The sequence below is a fragment of the Phyllostomus discolor genome, chromosome X, assembly GCF_004126475.2.
Source record: "Phyllostomus discolor isolate MPI-MPIP mPhyDis1 chromosome X, mPhyDis1.pri.v3, whole genome shotgun sequence".
NCBI lineage: Eukaryota > Metazoa > Chordata > Mammalia > Chiroptera > Phyllostomidae > Phyllostomus > Phyllostomus discolor.
In genome coordinates this window covers 9,200,559-9,212,991 of record NC_050198.1, presented here as the reverse complement: position 1 = coordinate 9,212,991, position 12,433 = coordinate 9,200,559, and the positions used below count along the sequence as shown (strand labels likewise).

The 12,433-nt window shown below is 40.7% G+C and overlaps 1 protein-coding gene across 2 annotated transcripts in view; it reads left to right on the top strand.

Moving 5' to 3' along the window:
- SMPX (small muscle protein X-linked) overlaps positions 1–11,667 on the top strand; it is a 53,852-nt gene extending 42,185 nt beyond the window's left edge. For both annotated transcript variants that reach the window (XM_028522975.2, XM_036016483.1), the window contains exon 5: positions 11,235–11,667. The gene's annotated coding sequence lies outside the window, so the exon portion shown is untranslated. The remainder of the gene's footprint in view (positions 1–11,234) is intronic.
- The last annotated feature ends 766 nt before the right edge of the window (positions 11,668–12,433 follow it).

The following is a 12,433-nucleotide window of genomic DNA, read 5'->3' as shown; positions in this document are numbered from 1 at the left end:
AAAAATAAATTCAAGGTGGATAAAAGACTTAAATATAAAATGTGACACCATTAAAGTCCTAGAGGAGAACATAGGTAGGAAAATCTCAGATATTTCATGCAGAAACTTTTTTACTGACATGTCCCCTAGAGCAAGGGACATAAAGGAAAGAATAAACAAATGGGACCTCATCAAAATAAAATGCTTCTGCACAGCTAAAGAAAACAGTATCAAAATTAAAAGAGAACCAACTGTATGGGAAAACATATTTGCCAATGATACCTCAGACAAGGGTTTAATCTCCAAAATATATAAAGAACTTACACAACTCCACTCTAAGAAGACAAGCAACCCAATTAAAAAATGGGCAAAGGACTTGAACAGACACTTCTCCAAGGAGGACATACAGAATATCCAAAGACACATGAAATGATGTTCAATATCGTTAGCTATCAGAGAGATGCAAATTGAAACCACAATGAGATACCACTTCACACCAGTCAAAATGGCCATCATAAACAAGGCAACAAACAACAAGTGTTGGAGAGGTTGTGGAGAAAAGGGGACCCTAGTGCACTGTTGGTGGGACTGCAGACTGGTACGACCACTATGGAAAGCAGTATGGAACTTCCTCAGGAAACTAAAAATGGATCTGCCTTTTGACCCAGCAATTCCACTGCTGGGACTATATCCTAAGAACACTAAAACACCAATACAAAAGAACCTATGCACCCCAATGTTCTTAGCAGCACAATAAGCAAAATAAGCCAGGCAGTGAAAGACAAATACCATATGATCTCACCTTTAACAGGAACCTAAACAACAAAACAAAGAAACAAGCAAAATATAACCAAAGACACTGAAATAGAGGACAGGCTGACAGTGACCACAGGGGAGAGAAGAGGGAATTTCAGGGGAGAGTGGGAAGGGTTTACAGGAACAAATTTAAAGGACACATGGACAAAAACTAAGGGGATGGTGGTAATGGGAGGGAAGTGGGGAAGGTTGGGTGGGTGGGCTGGATTGGGAGTAAAAGGGAGAAAACTGTACTTGAACAATGATTAAAATAAAAATAAAAATAAAAATAAAAATAAAAAAGAAACACAATGTGCCCTTGTACACACTTTAAAGAAATGGTAGAATCCAAGTTGGTAGCTGGTGAACTGTATATACCTATGAAGTGGTCAGCCTTCTAATTATTTGATTTATTGCTCTTACTCTTCCCCAGTACCTTTTGTCAAGAACTAGACATCCTATGTCAAATTGTGACATTATCTATATATTCAAAGCAGGAAGTCACTTCAGAAATGAAGTTATGCTTTTCAGCACCAGTTATTCACTAAATACTAGAATATAAGAATTTCTCTCTTTTTAATGAAAAAAAAAAACAAAAACCTTACAGTTCTCTTTATATCATAGCCAGTGTGAAATGAAGGGGAATGAGCAAAAAGAGCTCATTTGGCCAGAATTCCGGAGCTCCATTCTTGAGCTATAAACAGGGTCTCCATAAGGGCCTTGTGCACTTTTAAACTTCAATAACTCAGGTTTTGCGTGTTAGAGAAACAATCTGTAAGTGGTACTCAAAAGTGAATGTACTGAAGTTTAGGGCAACTACATTACACAGCTGCACACAGTATGTACTCTTCAGATCCTGTGACAAATGAAATACGGCCTGCAGAGCTGAAGTTCATGACAGCCCTAAGAAAAAAAATTGAATTTGCCTTTAAATTCCATTTACAGTTTACTATCATCTCCACCTCATATACTTTTGAAGTTAAACATTTAATAATGGCACAGTGTCTTTATAAAGATCCTGTACTTAAATTCAGTGATGAGTACAGTTAGAGAGATTATACCATCTTGTAGCAAAAATAATATACCTGCTTATGTTAGTTGCTTCTAAAATGGCCTCAGAAATAGAAAGGCTAGTGAGTTTCCACAGTTAGTACCACTCAGTAAATCAAAAGAAAACAGAATATAGAAGTCTAGTTCTAAGATTGGCTGAGTGATTCATGAAAATCCGCTTTTTCTCCTGCCCTTCAAGGTAGTTTTTTTTTTCATTCTATACTATAAATAGGATCATATAGGCCACCAATTCACAGCCACATGATTTTTTATGTGTGTGTGTGTGTGTGTGTGTGTGTGTACAAGGAAAGGAGACACACTCTATAGTTTCCTAGTTAAAAGTCCATTCCAATATATCTTAATAGAGGACAAAACACAAGGAAAAAACACAAAACAAGTGAAGTCCTACTATTTTCTGCTTCTTCCCAAAACTAGAAGTTGCAAAATCAAAGCTGAGAAGTCAACCCCCCAAAATAAATAAATAAATGAAATTTTTTAAAAAGTGGGGCATGTGCATTTGAGAGGGAGAACAAGAATGTAGTTTCTCTTGAAGTCCTTGCTGAATACATAGAGCTGAGAGCTGGGAGTTACCCAATTCACAGGTTGCTTTGGCTGCTCTCCGCGTGCTTTGCAAAGTTATTTATTTCCTGTATTTGGTCAAGATAGAGAAAAATTGGGCACACACAAATTTGATGTGGCTTTCAATTAGAATAATTTATCAGATAAGAAGTTAAGATTTCATGATAGGGACAGAAAAAAAGAAAAAAAAAGAAAAGTTCTGTTCATTTATGATAGCGCAATTGATTAAGAACCTAAGTGTCGATGAGTCTCCCACAGCAGTCCCCAGGGTAGAAGACCAGACACAGAGGAGATTCAAAGAAAATAAAAAAATTGAAGAAGACAATGTTGCCTCCATATAAGGACAAAATTATCTAACAGAACTATCCCAAAGCGGAATAAGCCACCTCAGATGTCACTACTTTCCCATCAATAGAAGTGTTGAATCCCAGGTTTTCCAACCACTTGGCAGAATGAAGTCTAAGAAATTTAGTGACTGAGGGGTGGATGAACTAAATGGCCATTAGAGCCTGGCTCAAACCTAATGTTCACCTCTGCTCTGGTTTCATTTTTAAAATCATGTGATTTTATGAAGAATATAACTAATCTACTTCTCCTGAAAAGAAGGGATTTTAATAGGTGCTCCCAAATGGTGTCATGGGTTTTCCTGAGATCCAGATTGGATAGTTATCTACATTTAAACTGAATAGGAGAAAGGTTTGCTGCTTTGAAAACCACAATTAGTTTCCCGATTTGGAGAGTTTTATAAAGAATATAGTCTGGACTTCTGGCCAAGATGGAGGCATAGGTGGACACATCGTACCTCCATGCACAACCAAGATTGGAACAACAACAATTTAGAGACAGAATAACACCCAGAACTGACAGAGAATTTATCTGAATGGAAGTTGGATAGCCAAGAAGTTGAAGGAAACCTGTTCATCCGGTAGGAGGGGCTGAGATGAGCAGCCAGGCGTGGGTCACGGCATGGAGAGCAGAGAGTTGGGTGCATAAGGCAACCGGGGGCACGTAAGGCATCTGGGGCGCACAAGATTGCAGTGGGTGGACCATGAGTACGCAAGTGGCAGCTGGCAGACCCAGTGAGGCAGCGATTGTGGAGCAGGGCAGAGCGCACAACCCAGGATCCTAGAGAAGGGACTAAGGTCCCATGGGGAATGGAGCTACTGCCATTGTTCCCTCCCTCCCGTCCCCACCCCCACCCCCACATACAACGTCACAATCTAGCGACTGGGGTGCCCAGCCCTGGTGAACACCTAAGGCTCTGCCCCTCACCGTAACATGGAGCGACCAGACTCAAAAAAAAAAAAAAAAAAAGAGAGAGAGAGAGAGAGATGGCTCAAACAGAAGAACAAATCAACGCCCCAGGTCTCATCCTTTTGAGTGACTAAGAGATAGCCAATCTATCAGATGCACAGTTCAAAACACTGGTGATCAGGAAGCTCACAGAATTGGTTGATTTTAGTTGCGAATTAGATGAACAAATGCAGGTTACCATAAAAGAAATGAAGGAAAATGCACAGGGAACCAATAGTGATGGGAAGGAAACTGGGACTCAAAACAATAGAGTGGACCAGAAGGAAGAAAGAAACAACCAAACAGGAAAGAATGGAGAAATAAAAATTTTTAAAAAATGAGGAGAAGCTTAGGAACCTCCAGGACATCTTTAAATGTTCCACCATACGAATTATAGGGGCACCAGAAGGAGAAGAGGAAGAGCAACAAGTGGAAAACGTATTTGAACAAAAAATAAAGGAGAACTTCCACATTCTGACAAAGGAAATAGACTTCCAGGAAGTTCAGGAAGCTCAGAGAGTCCCAAAGAATTTGGACCCAAGAAGAAACACACCAAGGCACATCATAATTACATTAGCCAAGGTAAAAATGAAGGAGAGAATCCTAGAAGCAGCAAGAGATAAGGGGACAGCAACCTACAAAGGAGTTCTCATCAGACTGTCAGCTGATTTTTCAAAAGAGACCTTACAGGCAAGAAGGGGCTGGAAAGAAGTATTCCAAGTCATGAAAGACAAGGACCTACATCCCAGATTGCTCTATCCAGCAAAGCTTTCATTGAGAATGGAAGGGCAGATAAAGTGCTTCTCAGATAAGGTCAAGTGAAAGGAGTTCATCATCACCAAGCCCTTATTATATGAAATGTTAAAGGGACTGATCTAAGAAAAGAAGATAAAAAAAACATGTATAGTAAAAGGAAAGCACACTCACAGTTATTAACAACCACACCTAAAGCAAAATCAAAAGAAACTAAGCAAACAACTAGAACAGGAACAGAACCATAGAAATGGAGATCACATGGAGGGTTAGTAATAGGGGAGTGGGAGGAGGAGAGAGGGGAACAAGGTACAGAGAATAAGTAGCATAGATTGTAGGTTGAAAATAGATAGGGGAAGGTAAGAATAGTGTGGGAAATATAGAAGCTAAAGAACTTATAAGTATGACACATGGACATGAACTAAAGGGGGGGGATGTGGGTGGGAGAGGGTGTACAGTGTGGAGGGGAGTGAAGGGGGAAATGGGACAACTGTAATAGCATAATCAATAAAATATATTTAAAAAAAGAAAGAAAGGAACTTAAGTGTCCAATGAAAGGATTTGATTAAAGTAAATTCTGGTGTATCCATCTGATAAAACAGACTATTTGTGATATGATGAATGATACATAAAAAAGAATAGAAACAGTAGAACACTGGAAAATGGTTCAGCGATCAAACAAATTTTTAAAAAATATTTTATTTATTTATTTTTAGAGAGAGGGGAAGGGAGGAAGAGAGGAAGGGAAACATCAGTGTGTGATTGCCTCTCATGGGCCCCCCAATGGGGACCTGGCCTGCAACCCAGGCATGTGCCCTGTCTGGGAACTGAACCAGCAACCTTTTGATTTGCAGGCCAGCACTCAATCCGTTGAGCCACGCCAGGGCTGATCAACTAAGTTTTGAAAATACTATATGGTATCATCCCCACACCCAATACACAATATGCATTTGGATATTTAAAACGTTGAGGAGCTCTAAAGAAGACAGTTTATCTTTGCTTAACCTAGTATTTCTCAACTGATCTGACCATGGGAAGTTTTTGGCCCCCTCCCCTCCATTTCTTTCAAAAGTGAAACTTGTTTTATCATCTCTTGGAACTAGTTCTTCTCAAACAAACAAACAAAACCTTGAGGATATGCTGGCATATACAGTAAGATTTAAAAGCTATGTAAAAATAAAAGCTTTACATTAAGTATATACCTATGAATAAAAATTCATCAAGCTGTTCACTTATGATTTGTGAATTTTATTCTATATATATATATATATATATATATACACACATTAAAAAGAACCCCTGCTAAAATTGGGGAAGGCATGACATTTTTAAAAATTAAATTTTGGTATTCATTAGCTCAATTATAGGAATGTTAAGTCAAATTATCGACCCATTACAAATATATTTCACTGTATCACTTGTTCATGCAAGGTGACTCTAAAGCCCTGTCAATATGCACATATTACTTGTGCCTGCTTTATGCAAGTGTTGAAAGAGTCTAGTGTAAGGGAAAGAGCTCCAGACAAACTTTAAATCCTGGACCAGCCATTAACTAGCTATGTGACCTTGGACAAGTAGCTCAGCCCTCTGGATGTTAATTTCCAAATTTCTAAAATGAGGAGCAATACTAAATCTTTAGTTCCATTCATCTTTGAAAATTGCTTTACTATTTTGGAATATTATAAAGCTTTATAGTTAGTTATACCATTGCCTGATGCCAGGTTTTTATTGGATTCTGAGTCTTTGGGTTACTCACTACCATCATTGTTACTATAAAACCAAACAAACGAGCAAAGTGAATCAGCTGTAAGGTGATCACCATGACAATCTGCTTTCCAGGATGCCTTATTGGAGAGAGAGAGAGAGAGAGAGAGGCAGGAAGGCCTACATTTGTTTCATAGGTTCTGTTAACTTTGTATCAAGGAATTGGCTTTCCACTTGGGTATTCCAGAACCCTTGGCTGCCACAGCCTTGCTAGACAGATTTAAGAGGAGGCTGGATATTTTTGGTCTAAGCACCATTGTCTTTAGGCCTTGAATGCACAGGCCTCACCAGCATAGATGGGTTTCACTATCTTCAGAAACTTTGAGAACTTTATTTGTCACTTTGTCTACCTCTGGGTGTTATTTAGTTTTGCTTTGCTAGGGAAGTCTTGGGTCAGTGTTTCCACTGGGAAGCCAGTGGCCTCTTTAGAAACAGGGCATTTTGTGCTCTGATGGATGGACAGAAATTGGCCACAAAACCAGGATCTGTCAGTGGTCTTGATTATGCCACTTTCTCCAACAAGATCTCCCCAAATTCAATATTGTCTCAGCCACCAGTCCCCAACTCTGCCTTAATATCCAATGCAACAAATTCTCAATACAATAGAATTAAACTCCCTTTTGAACTTACTTTAATGAGATTTAACTTGGACATGCAACTTGCCTTTGCCTTAACGTGACTTAAATTCTCCATGCCCAGCACTTAACACTAGAATCTCAATTTTAGGTGCAGAATCCCCTCCCTACAAAGTCCTGCTCTTTGTGACTCTCACACCTTTCCTGCTTTTAGTAGGTATTTGGTGAAAGATTTCAATTTTTACGTTAGCCACCGAAAGGCTTCATGTGCATAAAAGCCAATTTTGGGGGATGCTTTATAGCTTAAGTAAAAGTGTTTAAAATTTTTACTTAAGAGTTTTCTTCCTTTTACTCTCTGAGTGGCTATTTGGGATACCAGAAAGAGTTCTAAGTTTGGAGTTGCCTGGGTGCAGTTCCAGCTGCGCATTTCCTGTCTTTTGACCTTGGTGGGTGAGATTCCATAGGAGCCTTATTTGTAGTTTGCTCTGCTTTCCTCATCATGTGGTCATGATGAGTGTGTGGGACAATGTGTGTGAATGTATTTCATAAACTAAAGAGCTCTGCAAATGCCTTCTAACAAACTCCAAAGCTTCAACCCGTCTGCTCTGGGTGCATGGCCAGCCATTGCATGTAGAACTGGACAGAATATGAGGCACGACCTTTTCCTCAACTACTTTTAAGTGTCATTGTGTTTATGGCTCTATGATTTAGCACCACATAAGAGGAAATAATTATTGCACTGCCCCTGAGAGTCTGGTGGGAGGACCAAATGCAGACAAGTGTTGAGTGGAGTCTATTTCCTAAGTGATGTATGTGGGGCCATGGTGACTATGAGTAACACAGTTCTAAATGGGTCATGGCAAGGCATAAACATCACATGCTCCTCAGCCTGGACTTAGGGTAACATAGGCAGATATTGGATGTATCACCCTTGCACCAGCCAATGTGAGCCTTTCTCAAAGTAGAAGTGGGGCTTCTATGTCTTTTTGTTTGGGGTACAAAAGGTGTCTGGGATAACTGGAGAATTACTTTTCAGCAGGGTGCTTGCATTTCCCTTCAATCTCACAAATGTCCCCTATGGGAGAACAAGACATAGGAGAATAGCTGACAGCTGGTGTCTAGGCAGCACAGCAGTGTGGCCTGGGATACTGCCCAACACACTTGCATGCCAACGACCTGACAAACAAGTGAACTTTCCAGCCTGAGCAATTTTAGCTCTGGATCCCTTCCCATTGTTCCCATTTCTAAATTTGAACCCTGACCCAGGTCTCTGGGTTCCTGGATTCTTGTATTTCAGTAACATACAACCAATCTGAGTACACACTGAGTCCCCACAAAGCCAAGGAGAGAAATGCTAGTCCTCTGAGGGACTGCACTGCTGGAAGGACCCTGTGTGACCTTATCCATCAGCAGTGTCCTGTGTTCAAGGTTGCTGGGCCCTCTGGAATTTTATTGGGACCTGGGAGGGACAAAAGAGCTGGGGGAGGGTGGTGAGTGCAGGGTGGTCTGCAGAAAGTGAACTGCAATGGCTCCTCAATTCCCTCTGCTACCTTCTGCCTAGCTCCTTCTACAAGGAAGACTCAGGTTTGCTTTGCAGACTAAATGAGATAACAGTGTAAAGTCAGTGGTGGCATGCCTGGCACATAGCAGATATTTGAAACTGGCAACCTCACCAGCAGCTAGCTCTTCCTCTACCCTCACGTAGAGCACAGGCTGATGGCACTGTCCCAGCATCCCCCTCTTCATCCAGGTTCCCAGGCTTCTCTTGGCTCACAGGCACAGTAAGCAAATGGGAAGAACACTGTTCCTTTAGGCCAGTATAGCATCAAGAATTCCATGCCTTTGTTTTTCTGAATTATACAGTCACCTCAGTGGTCTGGGAAAACTGAATAAAGGTTTCTCTATGTTTTCAAAACTGTCTCAAAGTCAAAGAGATCAACCAGTTGAGGCAATCATGAGGAACATATTAGGGCTTTTAAACAGTCACTGAAAAGTCACTGGGACTGGCTCATCCTAAATTTCTCAGTATAGCCATAAATTTACTAGCTGGGGTAGATGCGTGGTGGTGAAAGTCCATATCAAAGCTGTTATAGAAATGGTTCCCATCTCTGAGCTGCAGATGGTGTTTCACAGTCTGGTCACTTCTCAGAGAAAAATTACACCTCATAGAACATGCTTAAGTGACAATTTGCAATGAATCATCACCCCTCCCATGCTGCTCAGAGAAGCTGACAGAATGTCTTGGCTTCAAGGGCAGCTTGTCTTGGCCTCTCACTTAGCCCAACACTGGCCATGTGTCACCCAGGACAGTGACCATAGCAATAAAATAGCTTGAACACACACATAGCCATGATAGGGCTATGGCTGGAGCCTAGGGCAGACCTGACAGCACCATGGGGATGTAGCAATCAAATCAACACTCCTGATTTACTGCATCAGTGGCCCCTTGCTCAGTCCTGCTGCCTCACATTGGAGAATGTGGATTTGGCTCCAGTGGTCCAACTCACCAGCCCTCAGGCCCTTGCTATGTGTCAGGTGCTATGATAGGCAATGTAAAAATGAATAGGACATGTTCACACCCTTTAGAAGGTCACAGCCTAGTGGTGGGACAGCTATATCAGGAAAGCTATGAAGGAAAGAGATTATGCATATGGGCAAATAATTACAATGCAGCATGGAGGAGATCTTAGTCAAAAGTTTTAAATGAACAGGGAGAGGCCTGAAGGTTCCTGTCATGTTACAGAAGCAGCAACTGATGAGCAAACTCAGTGCAAGGTGTATGAGAGAAAGTGGTCAGAGATGGGCCCACATAGTAGGCTGGAAAGAGGCTGTGGAGTTGCTGTTCAACAAAATGCATTTCACCTGGAAATTCTGAACTGGGAAGGAGGTGGTATTTTGCTTCCTCTTGGTGACTGGCATGGAGTAAATATTGAGTTTCTAAAAAAAAAAAATGCTAGAGAAATATAAGAGCCTGTGCTGACTGCTGGTGATAATGTTTTCCAGTTCTGCAATCATTAATACTTTTCCTCTAGTTTGAGAACTATCCAAACCTTCCCTGTTAGTGGAGCAGAAGGAGCCTGAGTTAGGGCACCTGAGTTCAAATCCTACTTTTTCTACTTACCAGCAATGCGACTTTGAGCTACTCACTTTGCTTTTTGAACGTTTATGTGTTTCACCTCAACAATAAGTATAACACAAACTACATAACAGCAATGTTGCCAAATGACACAATGGGCTTTGTAATACCTAAAGAAATATACAGGACAGCAAAGCTTTCTAAAAGACCTTTGCTGTAGAATTCTCCTAAGGGCTCAGTGGCCAAAACTGGGTCCCATTCTGCTGTAGCTATAAAAGAGCCTGGGAAGACCAGTACCGAAGACTGGTATTTGGTGACCGGTCTTTGTACTAAAGAGCAAGGGAAAAGGTGATTGTGGGTGGGCATGGAGAGAGCGATGCTGGTGTCTGCCACAGCAGGGGTAACCCGTTCGTGGAGTTTTCTTTCTTCAGCCATTTGTAATAAAGAAATGTGAGAATTCCATTTCTTACAAAAGGTTCAACGCATTCACATAAGGAATCACACACAATGAATAGACACCAAGTGAAAAGGGGAAACAAATCTGTAAATAATGTCCAATGATCCCTGATTATCAGCGCTTTTCAAAGAAATGGCATACTAATTAGCTATTGCTGCATAACCAACCACCCTCAAATCTAATTGCTTAGAACAAAATCATTTCTTATTCTGGCTCATATGTTTGGAGTTGAGCTGGTCTAGACTGGGATCACTTATGCATCTGTGGTAGCTGGGGGCTCTGGGCTAGATGGGGCTTGGTTGGGACACATTAGCCAGGGTGGCTCTGTTCCACATGTTTCTTGTCCTTCTTCTGGGATTGGCAGGCAAGCTTGGGCATACCCTGCTCATATAAATGGCAGAGGTACAAAAGAATAAACAAAAACATGTGATACCTATTGAGGCTTAGGCTCAGCACTGATGTTGTGCCCAACATCACTCTGGCCTCATTCTGTTGGCTGAACAAGTCACATGGCCAAACTCAAGAGATGAGGAATTATCCCCACCCACAATAGCAGAATGCTAAAAGGTGTCATGGCCATGGGAATGAATACAGGGAAGGGTGGAGAACTGGAGCCATGATTGCAAATTGACCACAGGTGCCAAAGGTCTTGCAAGTCATAAAAATAATGTGAGCATCATACTCTAATCCTTCAGAAGGAAGCCATTCTCATTTAGTTTGGAATTACTTAAATCAATAGAGCCAAAGTTCATGGTCACATTTTCTACTCATAGTTCACTTTACATTCATGAAATTGAGACATGAAATGTCCAAGTTCAATTTTGACTCGTACCTATCATACTGATTTACAAGCTGCCCCTACAAATACCTCATGAAAACTAAACTAATGCTCCCTTTGGTTTCTCTTTTGCAGGCTTGATGTGAAGAATTGAAGAGGAAGACAATGGATTAAAATGAAAATAGCTCACTAAAAATTTTATATATTTGTATGAAGATTATGAACCTCCTGAATGTCCCAGACTCTAGCAGAAATGTCCTGTTTGTACATTTATATCTCTTCCTTCTAGTGGCTGCCCTTCTTACTTTAATTTATCTTCATGTTTGGCACCTTGCAGAACAGATAGTTCAAGAATTCATGTCTTGGAAGGTGTAGTTTTGAGAAGGGATATGATTTTATGAAGAGGGATATGGCAATATGCATAAAAGTGATTTTGGAAGCTCTCTAAGCTACTTCCCACACTATTTTGGTCATTATTTGGAATGCATTTTAGCTCTTCACCTTCTAAATTATGTCAATAAACTTTTTATGAGTTCAAATAAACATGCAAGTAAATGTCAAATATGAATCAAGACTAAATTAATTATTATAGCTTTAGAGAGCTATATATTCCCCCACGTGGAGAGAAATGAGATAGCAGAGCCAAGCAAGCCTCACATTGCCTAAGTGGGGGCTGCTCACTCTGAATTATTGGGTACCATAGGTAAAACTATAGCTGATTGATCACCGCAAATGAAGTTAACTATTGCCTGAGGAACCGGGCATCATTGATATTCCTCCTCCAAGGACAACCTTTATGGTGACTGTATTTTAATTCCATAGAGGCTCAGAAGTTCTCTCTGCCCAGATGGGATATAGAGTTCATCACAAGGCTACAATAAAATAAAGCTGAGGGATTAAAACAAGAGAGACAGACAGATCATACCTTAGTTGTCCTGAAAAAGATGAACTGTGTCTTCTGCTGCTAATATGGAGAGTCTCTATTAAATTTAGTCAATGGCCAACATGGTCATAAACCAAAAGGAATCACTCATGCTCCTTTAGTCTTCTGATCTTCTCAGATAACCAGGCAATTTCACATGATGAAGATTTGAGGGACCAGGTTCTCAGGATTACAGTATTTTAAACACAAGTGTGTCCCCTACCTGGTATACAGAGACCCAACACTATGACTTTTATCCTTTTCTCAGTGACTGCGATTACGATAAATCAGATGTACTTCTAAACATCCCAAGCAAAATGAGTCTTTAGCTTTTCTATTTCACAGAGAGCTGTTTCCCAAAGCAGGACTATCACTGCACACAGGTGACTGCAAATTCAGTGGTGCCTGAAAG